This window comes from Dermacentor variabilis, chromosome 3 (genome assembly GCF_050947875.1).
Source record: "Dermacentor variabilis isolate Ectoservices chromosome 3, ASM5094787v1, whole genome shotgun sequence".
Classification (NCBI taxonomy): Eukaryota; Metazoa; Arthropoda; class Arachnida; order Ixodida; family Ixodidae; genus Dermacentor; species Dermacentor variabilis.
The window spans coordinates 142,427,205-142,444,945 of record NC_134570.1 but is presented as its reverse complement, the minus strand read 5'-3'; the positions used below and the strand labels follow the sequence as shown (position 1 = coordinate 142,444,945).

Genomic DNA, 17,741 nt, shown 5'->3' with positions numbered 1-17,741 from the left:
GGTGTGGATTTCCGCCTCGGCACCTTCGTCAAAGTGTGAAAGCACCGGTAGTGACTGCAACCTTCGTCTATGCTTCTGGAATGCGTATTCCTGCCGTGTTTCCCATTTGCATTTGCATCCTGATATACTAAAATGGCTTGAGCAATTTTTAACTAACGGCTCCCGGTGTGTCTCATTTAATAACCACACTTCAAACATTACACTCGTCACATCAGGCGTACCACAGGGGTCCGTCCTTGGCCCCCTTTTCATAATTTACACTAACGACTTACCCTTGCATGTGTCCTGCCATATCCGCATGTTTGCCGATGACTGGGTTATTTACCGTGCAGTCGATACGATCACTGACCACATAATTGTCAATCCGACGTTAACCGGGTGCAAGAATGGTGTGATGTTTGGCTGATGACACTCAACTCTAAGTACCAGTACTAGTGGCACCCACGACAATAATAGAAGAGAGAATAGTCTAGACGAATTTGAAATCCCCCAAGTAACGCCGGAAGAAGTAAAGAAAGTCTTGGGAGCTATGCGAAGGGGGAAGGCAGCTGGGCAGGATCAGGTAACCGCAGATTTGTTGAAGGATGGTGGGCAGATTGTTTTAGAAACACTTGCCACCCTGTATACGCAATGCCTCATGACCTCGAGCGTACCGGAATCCTCGAAGAACGCCCTTATTCATAAGAAAGGGGACGCCAAAGAATTGAACAATTATAGACCGATCAGCTTAATGTCCATTTCCTACAAAGTATTTACTAAGCTAATCGCAAATAGAATCATGAACACCTTAGACTTCTGTCAACCAAAGGACAAGTCATGATTCCGTAAAGGCTACTCAACAATGGACCATCTTCACACTATCAATCAGGTGATAGAGAAATGTGCGGAATTTAACCAACCGTTATACATAGCTTTCATTGATTACGAGAAAGCGTTTGATTCAGTCGAAACCTCAGCAGTCATGGAGGCATTACGGAATCCGGGTGGAGACAAGCCGAATTTAAAGATACTGAAAGATTACTGAAATACCATAGTGGCTCCACAGCCACCGTAGTCCTTCATAAAGAAAGCAACAAAATCCCAATAAAGAAAGGTGTCAGGTCGGGAAATACGAGATCGCCAATGCTATTGACAGCGTGTTTACAGGAGGTATTCAGAGGCCTGGATTGGGAAGAATTTGGAATAAAAGTTAATAGAAAATACCTTAGTAACTTGCGATTCGCTAATGATATTGCCTTGCTTAGTAACTCAGTGGACCAATTGCAATGCATGCTCTCTGATCTGGAGAGACAAAGCAGAAGGGTGGGTCTAAGAATTAATCTGCAGAAAACTAAAGTAATGTTTAACAGTCTCGGAAGAGAACAGCAGTTTACGATAGGTAGCGAGAAACTGGAAGTGGTAAGGGAATGCATCTACTTAGGGCAGGTAGTGACCGCGGATGCGGATCATGAGACTGAAATAATCAGAAAAATAAGAATGGGCAGAGATGCGCTTGACAGGCATTCTAAGATCATGAACAGCAGGTTGGCATTATCCCTCAAGAGAAAAGTATATAAAAGCTGTGTCTTACCAGTGCCCACGTACGGGGCAGAAACCTGGAGGCTTACGAAAGGGGTTCTACTTAAATTAGAGGACGACGGAACGAGCTATGGAAAGAAGAATGATGGGTGTAACGTTAAGGGATAAGAAAAGAGCAGATTGGGTGAGGGAACAAACGCGAGTTCATGACATCTTAGTTGAAATCCAGAAAAAGAAATGGGCATGGGCAGGACATGTAAAGAGGATGGAAGATAACCAATGGTCATTAAGGGTTACGGACTGCATTCCAAGGGAAGGGAAGCGTAGCAAGGGGCGGCAGAAAGTTTGGAGCGCGGATGAGATTAAGATGTTTGCTGGGATGACAAGGCCACAATTAGTACATGACCGGGGTAGTTGGAGAAGTATAGGAGAGGCCTTTGTCCTGCAGTGGCCGTAATGATGATGATGATGATGATGATGACTCAACTCTAATTAATGCAGACTTGCCTCGTTTACCCGTCGTCCTCACCCTCTTCGCTTATCTTATCGGATTTGTGACGTCAACGTGGAATCAGTGGAATCCTACAAATACCTAGGCATCACCTTGATTAATGATCTAACCTGTAATCCACATGTTACTAATGTTATTTCATCCGCTAAGAAGACAGGGATTTCTAAGACGTCACCTTCGCCTCGCTCAATTCCATGTAAAACTGTTAGCCTATAGATCATTCGTAAGAACGAAACTCGAATACGTATCTGCCATCTGGGATCCGCATCAAACATATCTCGCCAATACCCTCGAGGCACTTCAAAATCGCACCACCACATATATTCATTCCACATACTCTTAAAACGTCAGCATATCATCTTTAAGAAAGAATCTTGCTTATAGCTTCTATCCCTTCGTCGCCGCATTGCCACCCTTTCCCTCTTCCACAGGTTCTACTATTCGACGCTCAATCGACCACCATACATTGTTCCCCCAACGCGCCGGTCACGACGCATTGGCCATCCCCAGCAGGTAGCACAACTACATTGAGGCACAAGTACATTTTCAGCTTCATTTTTCTACCGAGCATCTAAAGACAAAAATGGCCTTCCTCATCAAATCGCTGCCATCGCCTGCTCTTCACAATTGGTTCAAGATGTAACACTTTTTATTTACAGAATTTAATGCATCATAACACTTGTTTGTATATGTTGCATTCCTACGCCTTATGTAATACCCCTACTACGGGGTCTTTATTGAAATAAAATGAAATGAAATCAAATGAAATTTAAAGCCGATGTCAGATTTAGTGAGATGGGTTCATGACTATTATATTTTACAATAGGCACACAGGATTAGGAATCTGCGCACTGCCATCTTGTCGACGAGCCGCGGGAACTTAGCGATGGGAGCTGTCTTCTGTGGGTCGGGACGGACTCCAGGCTTCCAGGTGACATGCACTATGAACGGAAGTCGTTCCGCAAACGAAACTGCACTTTACCGGATTCAGGGTGAGTCCGCATAATTTGATTGGCTCTGGTACTGTCTCAAACCGCCTAAGGTGATCGTCTATATCCCGGACGAAGAAGATGCCGTTATCCAAGTAAACAAGTCTGGTGTGCCACTTCAACCATGCTAACGCTGTCCAACAAGCGCTAGAAGTTTGGGGGCGCCGCGCACAGTCCGTATGGCATGACCTTAAACTCATAGAGGCCTTTCGGCGTGAGGAAGGCGTTCTTCTCACGATGACTACTTCTGTTTGGCAGTAGCCAGTCTTCAGATCCATCGACGAGAAGTATTTAGCATTGCATAGCCGATCCAATCATCATCTCTCCGTGAGAGGGCGTATACGTCCTTCTTTGTGATCTTCTTTGGTCGACCATAACCGACGCAGAAACGTACGGTTCAGTCATTTTCCTTCAACAAGACTACAGGCTATGCCCACGGGCTTCTAGACGGCTGGATGTCACCGCGCAGCATTTCGTCGACTTGTTGCCTCATAACTTCAAGTTCCCGCGTCGCAAATAGGTAGGCTTCTCTTGGATTAATCGAGCGCACTTTTGAATTATTAGGCGATGCTTTGCAACGGGTGTGTCTAGAATACTCCATTACGTTGAAAAGCAGTCTTCGTATCGTCGGCAAAGACCCTTCAGCTGCTACTGCTTGGTCAGGAGGCGGCTTGGATTTATGCCGAAGTCTGGTTCAGCAACTTTGCTCATCGAGGTAGAGGCGGCAGAATGCAAAGACAAGCGTGCTGTTGACGTCCAGAATTTCTTCGATCTATGCGATCGTCGTGTCCTTGTTGATGTGCCTGAATTCCTCGCTAAAGTTTGTCAGCATCACATCCGCTTTTTCTCGTGCAGTCGAAGAATCCCTCTTGCGATGCGAATTTCACGGTGGAGCAGTAGACGTTGGTCGCCTTCGATGATGCCTTCTACTTCTGCGGTTGTTTCAGTTTCAGGGAGATGACAATGGTGGAGTGAGGGCTGATGCTTACCTGATCTTCGAGCACACATGAGGCATTGTGAATGTGTGAGCTCTCCAGCTGTGTCGCTTGATCTTAAGACAGCATCATCAATTTAGAGTTCTGGTCGATGATTGTGCCGCGTTGGTTCGGGAAGTCCATGCCTAGATGGACGTCTCGTGGGCACTATTGGAGGATAATGAACGTGGCAGTGCAGGTCCGGTCATGAACGCTAATACCTTGTTTATATGCCGCTGAGATTGTCGTCTGGGCGTTTGTGTCGGCGATGGAGGTTCTTTGTCAATTCTACGAACAGCAATTGCACATCCATTGGTTGCTGCTTTTAGTTTTCGGGATGTGGGCTTCCATACCGTCCGTGAGCTGGGTTAGTGTATGGTCGGCGTCACAGCGGCACGTATCAGCATGGTGACAGCTAACGGGATGGTCATCAAGGGCCACACTGAGTGGCGGCGAGGTACTCGGCGATATCACGTGGTCACTCGCCAAGCTACGGACACGGCGCGTTGAAGGCCCCCTCTCAGTGCGAAGTAGCGGTATGGTCATCAGCGGTAGACGGCTTCTTTCATGACATGACCGGCTTCTGCACATTTATAGCAGAGTTCGTGGTGGTCTGGAGCACGCCATGAGCCGTGACCTAACGCGAAGACCAAGCTTCAACCCAAGACAAAGAACCACCGCGTCTTTCTTGGGTAGTTGCGCTGGGCGGTGGGCGGGCCAGCTAGCGGCTGCGGACGACGGCATTGCGACCTTAGGCGGCCGTGATGCAAACGCGAAGGAGGACCATGGCGACGGGTTACGGCGGCATCGGTCATAGCTTCCAGTAATGGAGGCGGCTATTCAGGCTACACTTTGGAAAACCCCAACGACCGCTCAAGTTCGTCTTTGACCACGTCAGTGACCGAGGTTGTGACGAAGGAAACATCTTGCGCAGTTCTTGGGGCATACCCGCCATTATGGTCTTTTGAAGGTCGTCGAAGCCGAGTGATGGGACTGCGCACTGCGGCTTGAGCAGTTGGCGGCTATATAGCCTAGTGCGCATTTGCAGTTTTCTGAATCGTGGTTGCGTGTTTGAAAAACTCCGCTACAGTCTTCGGCGAATTGCGGATCAGCCGTATAAGAAGCTCTTGCTTTACGCCCGGCATCTGGAAGCGGAGTTTCTTTCTCAGACATTGCCGGATCGTCATGCGAGAAAAGACGGGTTATCTCTTCCGTGAAGATGCTGATGGCCTCACTGGGCAGTTGCCCCAGAGATTCCAGCAGAGCTCTCCCTCGCTCTTTACACACGATGCTTGTGAAGGTCTCTAGGAAGCCGTGGCGAAACAGGTCCCAGGTTGTTAAGGTGGTTTCTCGATTGTCAAACCACGCCCCTACGGCCTCGTCCAATGAGAAGAACACGTGGCGTAGCTTGCCGTCGGTGTTGCAGTTGTCAAATGTAGCGACCCTTTCATATGCCTCAAGCCAGCTTTCAGGGTCCTCAAATGTTGATCCGATCTGCGGAAGATCGGTGGCTTGGGATGGTTGGGCTATCATTTAGCTCATTTTGTTTAGCTCATTTGGTTTTACTGCATTTGCTCCTTGCTATTGTATAATTTCCTTCGTTAGATTTCTTGTAACTAACTCGTAATCTTGTTTTGCATTCTCCAGTACTTACTTTCTTCCATGTTTGCTTATATATGATTTTAATGTAGTTCAATTCGTTGCTTTAGAAAGCGCATTTTTATAAATAACAGGAGGTCCCGATACAGTCATTGACTATGGGACCTCCTTCTGTATATTATTTGTTTTTACAACCTGTAATCTATAATGAATAAAATCAATTTCAATTTCAATTTCAATTATGGTGGTCGACTAGGCCTTGATTTCTCTGGTCTTCTCGGGAAGAGGTCTGGGCTCTGGTAGCAGCCCTTGCAGTCTACGTCTTGTTCGCCTGTCCATGGCGACATTGGTCTTGTCCTCATGTGTCGGGCTTGGATCGCGGCTTTGCGGGGGCGTTCGCTATACGAACGCAATAGCACCTGCAGCAAATGTAACTTAGTACTTACGCGAGAAAACGCAGCTGCAAAACTATTAATAGCTTAACTAACTTTTTATTGGGTAAACCTTTGCCACTAAAGCAAGTTACACACAAAGTACAATGAAAGCGGCGAACACAGTCGACGATGGTCGAATTGTGATCAACGCGTCAAGCGCGTCGGCTCTCATAAATGATTCATCGAACGTTCTATACTCCTCTTCTGACATCAGGTGCAACACTGTGGAAGCTACGCAAAAAGTTCGATCGCGAACAATTATCCCTCCTCTCATTCCTTCCGTGCTTCGCTGCAAGTCAAAAGCGCTTGAGCGCGTGAGCATGCACGTGAGGCTGTCGCAACAGGCTGCAAATTAATAACCCGAGAAGAAAAACCACGACAAGCAAATTGATCTAAAACAACGCATCAGCAGCTGTATACCATAGCCTGTTTGTTGATAAGAATAAAAACTGTTTCCTGCAATGCGAGCCTATTTAAAGAAGAGGCTTGCACAATTGCGGTCATATAACTATTTCTAAGTGCGAACGCAGTCACTGCAAAAGGTACCTCTGGCCTCCACAGCGCCGCACTTGATTACTGAAACGGAGTATAGCGTATTCGGTGCTTCCTGCGTGGTTGACAGGAAGTGCTACACAATTTGTGCCGTGCAGGCAATTTGATAACAAAAGGTACGGCGCGGAACTACACAGCAGATAGAATGAACGATAACATTCGTGTAAGTTCCAAATCATGCAGGCGTGTCTTGGGCTCAACGATAACGTTTCCCATTTGTTAGCCGGTGAACAGCAGTCACCGGAGCAAGATAAATATGCACACGTGTCAATAAGATGGTGAATACTCCCAATCAACATCTTCCGCGTAATCGAACGCGTTCCTTGTGCGCAACCTGTCAAAATAAAACAAATTTATGATTGCTCTGTATTCCACCCGGGTCAATATGGTACCTCCGACTACTTGAGTGCCTGTAAAAAAACATCTTGTTAGTTATGGGTTGAAAATTCGCAGTCTGAAAAGGCATATTATTACACATGCGCAATTCCAGCAACCTGCAAAGAAACAGGTCAGGACATATCTTCATTTGTAAGCCCCTTGCATTTATTCCCTACTTTCATGACATTCAGATAACCCGCCGTGGTTGGTCAGTGGCTATGGTGTTAGGCTGCTGAGCACGAAGTCGCGGGATCGAGTCCCGGCCATGGCGGCCGCATTTCGATGGAGGTGAAATACGAAAACATCCGTGTACGTAGATTTAGATGGACATTAAAAATCCCCAGGTGGTCGAAATTTCCGGAGTCCTCCACTACGGCGTGCCTCATAATCAGAAAGTGGTTTTGGTACTTAAAACTCCGAAATTTAATTTTTTTATGACATTCACAAAGCACATTGACCATGACAGGTACACTCATAGGTACTCGTCAGCGCAGCAACAAGACTTTTTTTTTCTTTGCGCAGTCGTTTTACTGCGGCTGTGTCCAGCTCATGCATTGTTATCGTAACAACAAGGCACCGTGTCCTCCTGCAGTAGCTGGCACATCTGTTCTCGTACAAGACTATTGTATATAATTTCTTTAAAGAAAACGAACTTGAAAATCTCGGTTTCCATATTTTTCTAAGTTTTCAAGGCCGCCTGAGACTGGCTTTAGCCAGCCGCAACTTCAGAACTGTGCTAGCCAGAACAATAATATGAGAAGCATAGCGCCTTCCACCAAATCAGACTCTTAAACAAATAAAACAAATGCGAATACGGACTGTTCCTAATGCGTGCACACACACTCGCGCATTCTAATGCGTATTTGTTTGTTTTCATTTTAGGTTCTTGCAATGCAACACCAGTCCACAAAGAGCAGCAGGGAGATTGCAAGCGGTTATGGTCACAAGCGCTAGTAAGTCTTAATTTCTTCCTTTTATTCATAGAAAGTGCCCAATGTAGCAAAATTTTCATCGGCATCGCTCCGGCAGAATATGAACACAAAATAAGAAAGGCCCAATTAAGGTGTAAGGTAGCTTATTTAGTATGACCGGATAGGTTTTGTGATGTAGTATCCACATTGAAATCTAGGCTAGCGGAGTCACTATGGTCAGTTTCAGACAGCGCAGTAGAGATAGAATTTACGGTTGTCTGTTGTTTCAAATTAAATGTTTGAAGAACGAAATATGTTGTCCTGCAAGGAAATGCCTTAAAAATTTTGCGATATTACGCTGGATTCGTTATTACACAGATGCCCTGCCAGTACATGTACAGAGTGTTCAAAATTACGCTTTATGTTTTTCTTAAATTTAGTCACTAGAAAGCACGCGAAGACCACCTGTGCAAATAAGTTATGTGGCCAGGGGGACAGAAAGTCAGATGATAATTATCGCTGTCAGCAGCCCAATTAGCTAAAAGTGAATAATTACCTTTTTGTTGACTTCAGTAAGTGGGTATGTTTGTATTGAAGGGTGAGAGGCAGTCGTGTTTCTATAGAGTATCAGCTGCAAGAATTCATCTAGCTTGTCTGTGCTCCGAGATATCCGACTTCATATTTTAATCGTCGTTCGCATGATTGTGCTTGCAAAAGAGTTAGGATCGGTTCAAAGCTGCTCCCTGATGTGACGCGGCTGTGGCGTGCGGCGTTTAGTCTGACAACGGGGCGTAGGCAATGGCAAAGGTGATAAATGTCCCTTTTTCCTTCTCGGAGCGATTATTATCATATTACTTTGTGTCCCCATGGCCACATAACTTATTTGCACAGATGATCTTCGCGTGCCTCTGAGTTCCTGATTTTAAGAAAACCATAAAGCTTAATTTTGAACACCTGGTATACGGGCGGCAGTCACGACTGTTCTGGCATCTGGCCAACCGAAAATAAAAAGTAAAGCCTGTTCCACGCAGTGAAAGCCGTCAAAACAACGAAGCTGGTGGTCGTTCTCGCAAGCTTGAACTTGTGTTTAGCCCCATTTTTATGAAAGTCTTAAGTCTCCTTGTTGTTTTCCAAGATTGGAGCTTCGGTTCCGGATTGCGCATGCCGTTCAGTTTTGCGAGGTTGTCATCAAAACACAGCCTATCACACACCTTGCCGCTGTGCCCGCAATCACGGCCGAGGAATTTTCTCTTGAACCGTCCAGCGGCACCCTCCGTGGGAGGAATCTCTCTGCGTCCACGTCTCTGCTCAGCCTCCCACTCTCAAAGTTGGCGGTTGCCTTGCCTCTACAAGCGCTTGGCTAGGGTTGCCTCCTCTTCAGAGTGGGGCTTATCTTGCCTCCATCGGCGTATTGCTTACGCTTCTCGCTCTCAAAGCAGCGGATGTGCGCGACGTCGGCGCTGCCGCTCATGCGCGAGATCTCGCTGTCGCTCGCGCCCAGCAGAATACAAGGGGTTAAAGGGAGCGCGCTGGTCGAACACCTGCTTCTATACCCCTCTCCTCTCCCCACTCCCGAGGCGCGCTCTCCTTGGTCCGCTCTCTGCCTCCCCCCCCCCCCCCCAAAACGCCGTCTGATTGCTCCGCTGCCATCTTGGCGACGCTCCGCTCCTTATAACCCCTTGATAAATTAAAGGTAGCGCCATTCTCCTCCACGCAGCGCTTTCTTGCTCGATTCTCCTCATGCGCCAGCTGTGCGCGCTGCGCACGGCACGCTCTTTCTTCTTGGGTTCCGCGGAGGGGCCACTGTATTTGATGCAGGGGCATAATTTTGGGCCAGTTTCACATCCCGTTGGTGCACATATATTTCAAAAATGGTGATACTGGCAACGAGAATGCTGAAGGTTATGTTTATGAGGAAGTTGCTTTGTTCTTAAAGCCGTATGAATGGTTACACTGATCTACAAGGATATTTGAGGCGAGAGCTATACTACATATCTTTCTTTTCGGTCACATGATCAGGTGCTTTACTTTGTACATCTGTCCAACTATTGCTTGTGGTACATCCCACTGTTTTTGTATTTTTTCTTTCCTGTGCGCGCATGCGCACCCCAGCTATTATTTCGGGCGTGCCTTCTTATAATCATTTAGTGGCGAGTGCATCGTCCGTCCATATCTTTGTCTTCTCAATGTAAATGTAGCTTTCGCGATGTGGTCTTTTAGCTGAATAAGACGACTGCACAATCACAGTGCGCGCAAACGCGATCTTGTGAACACCCCCTGCACATATCCTGTATCCGTGAGAAAAGCAAATAATAATCGTCATCCACTCATCCATGCGTGCCAGCCCAATTCTAAGCAAATTCAAGAACTAAACAAATAATGCGGAAGTCCCCTGGAGTCTCCTGGTTCACACCACAACGACTTGTTCCAGTCGTTGTGGTGTGAACCTCTCCTCTTGTCCTTTGTGTTTTTGACTGGTTTTTTCGTTCAAGTATGTACCAACTGGCCCAGATTTCAACCCCTCTAAGTATGCGTAAGCAAAGTCCCGAATTTCAGTTGGCCCACCCACAAATATAAGTTCGCCCACCGCCAAATTTAGGATGGCCGACCCCTAAATTTCAAGCTGGCCAACACCGCAATTTGAAGTTGTCCAACCCTAAAATTTAAAGTTGTTCAACCCGCAAATTTACGTCGGCCAACCGCCAATTTAGGTTGGCCCACTCCCAGATTTCAAGTTGGTCCACATCCAATATTCAAGTGGACCCGCCCTCATATTTCAGGTGGCCCATCTTCAAATTTCTGTTGGCCCTCCCCCAAATTTCAAGTTGACCCACTCCCACGTTTATGCTGGCCCACCCCTATTAAAAGCTTCGCCATGCATTTTCTAAGTAGCCCACTGTATCTCGGCGGGTATTCTCTCTATATTTTTATGGGGGTTATATTGTTCCTTATTGCCTATAAAACTGCCAATCACATACATTTACACTATTACAACCATTATATGTCTTAAGTTTGGAAATTCCGCATTTTTTACGCTACAAGGCATTACACTTTTCGCGTGAAGGCGCTGGGGTACTCTCCAAAGAATGCTGACGCATTAAAAACGCAATGTAGACTAGCTTGCGCGGATCACCCACACGTGCACTTACTATTATTTCCAGGCCTGCATTCATTATATCTAAGTCACTGATGCGCACACCTGGAAGTAAGCTGTAAAGAAATTTTCTCTACATGCCGCTATTCCGATTTCAGTCAAACAGGTAACGGATCCTACCAATCACGAAAAGGGCGATCGTAAGACTGCATCTTCGCACATGTATCTTCAGAGCGGAAAGCGGAACCTATAGTACTGCATTTCCGGCTGAATAACAGTTAACGACGTGCGAGGTGATGAATGTCAGCAGAATATTCGACATTGCGAGGACACCCCCATTCTTATGCAACATATGAATTGCCGCAGGAAAAACGCTGATGAGCAGGCCGGAAGGATATTAAAAAATGAAGCAATAAGGAATGCTTCGATACGGCCAATAACAAAGGCGCCTTACCTCGAAAACAACACCGTCCTTCGTCGGAAGAAAGTTCTTTTGGCCAATGTTGTGCAGCCACAGCTTCTTGCGCAAGTCGTCACGCTTTCCTTGTGGTATTACAAAAACTGCATAACCATCTTCAGGCTTCTTGCTGCAGTTACATTCGCTACAACATGGCATAGAGCTAGCACAACACCGTAGGAAACACAGCGTGCAACCAGACACGTACCCAAGTTTCTTTTTTGGGGGAGAGGGGGGGCGGGGGCCCAACCCAAGGTTAATATTCTATGCAATTGAGGGGGGAGGTACCTTAACTTGTAAAAATGTGGATAATACGCCCCATTCACCATAAAGACGCGTAAACCCGAGAAAGAAAATTGAAACAACGTGTGTCTCGCAGGTGCGCCTGTGAGATACACAACTCCTTTACTTGGCAAAGAAGGAATAGCATCAAATAGACTCGCGCATGAAAGAAGTGCAGGAAGAACACTGCCAAGAACAAGTAAACAAGCGCAAGTGTAATATAAATATTTCTAGTAGCGTTTTTTGAATTAGCTCTCGAAGAATTACAGAGAAATGTATATTTGCCCAACAATAACAGTTCTTTTGAATCCCTCATTTACTGCTCTGCCAAGGTAAATACCAAAACCAACTTGTGCTGTTATTTGGGAAGTTGCATAGCGATGCGTGGTCACCAGTCCCGTACAACCGCGCAGAGCGCTGGACGCTGTGGTTCTAGGCGTACTGCGCCCAAGGCGGTAGATTAGAAAAACAACCAAATTATCACAGCAGAGAAGTACCTACGTCAGGCGGCTCGACGGATTACTGCAGAAGCGTTATTCAAAGCACACGGAATTATTCTCCACTTCCGGTGGCGTTTCCTCTATTTAATTTTTAAATAAAACGTCGATTCATAAATATTTTTGCAAACAAGGTTACATTTGTTGATTTTCGCTTTTCCTTCCTGTTTAGCTGTTACCTTGGCTCTCTCCCTGGGTACATCGATAAACTTCTCAACTCCTTGCGACTCTTGTTTCCAGTTGCCAATTTTGCACGAAAAGTGCTGAACAATTAGGGGAAAGCCAGGCAAGGTAAGAGGTGACAGTCACATGACGTCGCGTGACAGCCCCAGCTTGGCCTGTCTGTCACGCGACACCATGTAAGCCGCGACAATACCTGTCTGGTATGATGGGAACGGACTAATTATTCCTGGTTAGTCCGAACGAAAAAAAATTATTATTTCTCATTTGACGCCTTTTTCGCCCTAATACTCTGCCATGGGTCAAATGTTTTCGGGCTGCGCCCACTTTATCTGTCTGTCACACAAAGTCTTAAAACCGCGAAAACTTATAGCGTCAAAGGGGCGTGCAAGCGTAAAACACGCATTAACATGCCGAACAAAACTGACCTTATTTTCTTAATAGTATAAGGCTGCCCCGTTCGGAAAGGAATAGAATACGGCTGCCCACCGATGGCTCTGGCAATATATAGCTATACTGGGAGCGGCCACGGAGCATGGATTTATTTGCCTGTCATAAACACTTTTCCGTGGCACTATAACTTTATCGAGCAAAGGCCTCTCCCATACGTTTCCCACTACCCCGGTCATGTAGTAATTGTGGCCATGTTGTCTCTGAAAACTTGTTAACCTCATCCGCCCACCTAACTTTCTACCACCCTCTGCTGCGCTTCCCTTCCATTGGAATCGAGTCCGTAACACTTAATGACTATCGGTTATCTTCCCTCCTCATTACATGTCCTGCCCATGCCCATTTCTTTTTCTTGATTTCAAATCAGATGTCATTAACTCGCGTTTGTTCCCTCACCCAATCTGCCCTTTTCTTATCCCTTAACGTTACACGCATCATTCTTCTTTCCATATCTCATTGCGTAATCCTCAATTTAAGTAGAACCCTTTTCGTAAGCCTCCAGGTTTTTGCCCCGTACGTGAGTACTGGTAAGACACAGCTGTTATATACTTTTCTCTTGAGGGATAATGGCAACCTGCTGTTCATGATCTGAGTATCCCTGCCAAACGCTCCCCAACCCATTCTTATTCTTCTGATTATTTAAGTCTCGTGATCCGGATCCGCGGTCACTACCGGCCCTAAGTAGATGTATTCCCTTACCACTTCCAGTGCCTCGCTACCTATCGTAAACTGCTGTTCTCTTCCGAGACTGTTAACCATTACTTTAGTTTTCTGCAGATTAATTTTTAGACCCACCCTTCTGCTTTGCTTCTCCAGGTCAGTGAGCATGAATTAGAATTTGTCCCCTGAGTTATTAAGAAAGGCAATGTCATCAGCGAATCGCAAGTTACTAAGGTATTCTCCGTTAACTCTTATCCCCAAATCTTCCCACTCCAGGTCTCCGAATACCTCCTGTAAACACGCTGTGAATATCATTGGTTAGATCGTATCTCCCTGCCTGACGCCTTTCTTTATGAAGGACTACAGTGGCTGTGGAGCCGCTATAGATATCTTTATTATTTTTTACATACGGCTCGTCTACACCCTGATTCCGCAATGCCTCCATGACTGCTGATGTTTCGACTGAATCAAACGGTTTCTCGTAATTATTAAAAGCTACATATAAGGGTTGGCTATATTCCACACGTTTCTCTATCACCTGATTGACAGTGTGAATATGGTCCATTTTTGAGCAGCCTTTACGGAATCCTGCGTAGTCCTTTGGTTGACAGAAGTCTAAGTTGTTCCTGGTTCTATTGGCGATTACCTTAGCAAATACTTTTTAGGCAACGAACAGTAAGCTGATCGTTCTATTAATTTTCAAGTCTTTCGCGTCGACTTTTTTTATGGATTAGGATTATGTTAGCGTTCTTCCAAGATTCCGGTACGCTCGAGGTCATGAGGCATTGCGTGTACAGGGTGGCCATCCTTCAACAAATCTTCAATTCTATCAATTCAATTTTTCAATTCAATTCAAATGTTCAATTCTATCCATACTATGGTTCCTTATGTCAGCTGTCGTAGGCTTGTTGATTAACTTGTAATGTTCTGGTGTTCCATTCAAGCTGTAGGGTTAGAGGCTTTCATACATTGGCATTTCTTGATCAGATCTTTCGTCTCCTGCGATAGCTTACTGGTCTCCTGTCTAACAGAGTTACCACTGACTCCTGTTGCAGACTCCTTAATGATGCCCATAACATTGTCGTTCATTGCTTCAACACTAAGGTCCTCTTCCTGAGGTAAAGCCGAGTACCTGTTCTGTAGCTTAACAAGGAATTGCTCTATTTTCCTTCTTACCGCTAACTCATTGATCGGCTTCTTATGTGCCAGTTTCTTCCGTCTAGGCTAATTCGATTTCCTACCATCGTACGGTCACTGCAGCGCACCTTGCCGAGCACGTCCACATCTTGCATGATGCCTGGGTTAGCGCAGAGTATGAAGTCTATTTCATTTCTAGTCTCGCCGTTCGGGCTCCTCCACGTCCACTTTCGGCTATCCCGCTTGCGGAAGAAGGTATTCATTATCCTCATATTATTCTGTTCCGCAAACTCTACTAATAACTCTCCCCTGCTATTCCTTGTACCTATGCCATATTCCCCCACTGCCTTGTCTCCAGCCTGCTTCTTGCCTACCTTGGAATTAGTTGCCCATTAGTATAATGTATTTAGTTTTCACTCTACCCATCGCCGATTCCACGTCTTCATAAAAGCTTTCGACTTCCTAGTCATCATGACTGGATGTAGGGGCGTAGACCTGTACAATCTTCATTTTGTACCTCTTAAGTTTCACAACAAAACCTGCCACCCTCTCGTTAATGCTCTACAATTCCAGTATGTTACCAGCTATATCCTTATTAATCAGGAATCCGGCTCCTAGTTCTCGTCTCTCCGCTTAGCCGCGGTAGCACAGGACGTGCGCGCTTTTTAGCACTGTATATGCTTCTTTTTTCCTCGTAACTTAACTGAGCCCTATTATATCCCATTTACTGCCCTCTAATTCCTCCAATAGCACTGCTAGACTCGCCTCACTTGATAACGTTCTAGCGTTAAACGTTGCCAGGTTCAAATTCCAATAGAGGCCTGTTCGGATCCAGGTAATCCTAGCACCCTCTGCTGCTTCACAGGCCTGACCGCCGCCGTGGTCAGGTGCTTCGCAGCTGCTGGACACTGAGAGCCGAGGTTTGATTGTTGTATTCGTATAGGAGGTTGTGGCCAAGTACTGCACCAGGGTGGCCAATCCTGCTCTGGTGAGGTTGTGCGTTACCGGTTCTGGTCAGCGGGATCAGGCCGCACTCCAGACCTGTTTTATGAAATTTTGTGAACACACGGATTTTTTTATTCCCGTGGAAAATTGCGCGGCACCGGGATTCGAACCACGGTCCTCTTGCACGCGAGGCAGATACTCTCCCTCTACGCCACCGCTGCACCTACCGTTAACTACCGCCGTAAGAAGGAGTGGAAAAATTGACAACCATTCCACTCTGTGAAGATGGAATGGTAGGGAAAAATGAGGACAGTCAAACTCAAAAAAAAATTAAAAGTGCTTCACCTCCGCCGCGGGTCGGCCCCAAGATAGTGCAATATCGGGCCGACCCGCCGCAAAGGTGAAGCAGGCGTTAAGCACTGCCCATACGTGGGCCAATACCGAGGGTAGTGCAGTACCAGGCCTACCCGCGGCGGAGGTGAAGCAGGCATTCAGCAATCCCCTCACGTGGGCTAATCCCGAAGATAGGACAACACCAGGCCCACCCAGGCGGAGGTGAAGCAGGCGTTAGGGGCTCCTCATACGTGGGTCCATCCCGAAGGTAGTGCAGTGCCGGGCCGAGCCGTGACGGGGGTGAAACAGGCGTTAAGCACTGACTACATCTGCGCCCATACCTAAGATCTCGAAAGGCGCGTTACAGGTTCCCGAGCATACAGGGGTATGTGCCATTGCGCTTGGCCGCTTTCTGCCTTATCACAAGAATCGGTGCTCATGATAATTTTTCTGTTGACGCATGCCGAAAAAGCTACGGAAGGTTAGTCATATACAGCTTTCGCTGTAAAGAGCGCCAAATGTATACCGCTGAATATATTGCTTTGTCGGCGCTTTAGGAATGTGTGTGAGGAGTCGTGGCAAGGGCGGGGGGGGGGGAGTTATGCCGCTTAATTTTGAAGGGGGGCGGGACTCCTTGTATACGTGCCTGTGTGCAACGTTCGGTGTGCCGTGCCAGCCGTGCAAAGGAAAAAAAAGGCCCGAACGAAAAAGACAAACAGCTAAAACGCAAGTTCCACGCGTTTCTAGGGGCAATGGCAAAGACACCAATCGTCGTGCAGAAAAACGGGCGCAAAACTGGTTCACGCAGGGGTAGGGACAAACGGGAAAGGAGGAGGCGAGGAGGTCGCGCGGTGGCGGCACAGTTCAAGGAGTGGCGGCACTTGCAAGTTCTCCAGGTAATTTACCGGATGGATGGATATTATGAGCGTCCCCTCTGGAACGGGGTGGTGGGTTGCGCCACCAAGCTCTTGTTATTTTATTGCCTAATGTCCTACCTATGTTAAAAAGAAAACACAGAAGGATAAAAACACACGATAAATTCGCATAACAAAAATTTCTGAACCACTATTGTGAACGTTGTTTTTCTACACCTCCGTTGCTTGCCGTTTTCCTACTTCCACCAATCTTCCAATCGCCTCTTAGTAGTCTCTAATGCGGACATGCTTACTTTCCCCCTGCTCTCGCTGAATCCAAGGGCTTCATGGAGGTTAGTGATACCTAAACCTACCGCTGGGAAGATTTCTTCACGTTCTAATAAAACGTGCGACATCGTTTCCCTAGTATTACCGCTGCTAGCACATGCTTTTTTTTATGTATCTAGCATTATAAGTGCGTGTTCTAAGGCATCCTGATCTCGCTTCGAAAAGTAATGAGCTTCACTTTGATTTATCATCAAATGTTTCTTTCTTGATTTCGTTTTTTTCGTCTTATGTAGTTACTCATGACAGGTTTCTTTTCTATTGCCGCCACCCATGAGACTATCTCAGCCTCTCTGACATTCCGATTGACGTTCCTTGTTGCTGTGTTGCTCACCATACAGGCTGAATACTTGCTGGTAAGCTTATTAGTTCTTTTCCTCCGCTGTGAATCAATGTTATACCTATACAAATACCTCAAAACTCTGCCAGCCCATTTACTTTGTTCTATATTCCTTAGTAGCTCTTCATAATCAAATTTACTGTGAGCTTCCCTTACTTCAACACTTGTCCAGCCCATATCACCCTGCACAGCTTCATTTGTAGTCTTCCGGTGAGGGCCCAATGCAATGCATACCACTGGCCTTTGGTTGCCATCGAGTCCTCATTGCACCCCTGATTTCAAGCAAACAACGGCATTTCCA

General features: G+C 46.4%; 1 long non-coding RNA gene across 1 annotated transcript in view; it reads left to right on the top strand.

The window, feature by feature from the left end:
• Positions 1-17,741, top strand: part of LOC142574228 (uncharacterized) — a 55,834-nt gene that overhangs the window by 20,116 nt on the left and 17,977 nt on the right. The window contains exon 2 of the long non-coding RNA XR_012826460.1: positions 7,838-7,908. This is a non-coding gene — a long non-coding RNA (uncharacterized LOC142574228). The remainder of the gene's footprint in view (positions 1-7,837; positions 7,909-17,741) is intronic.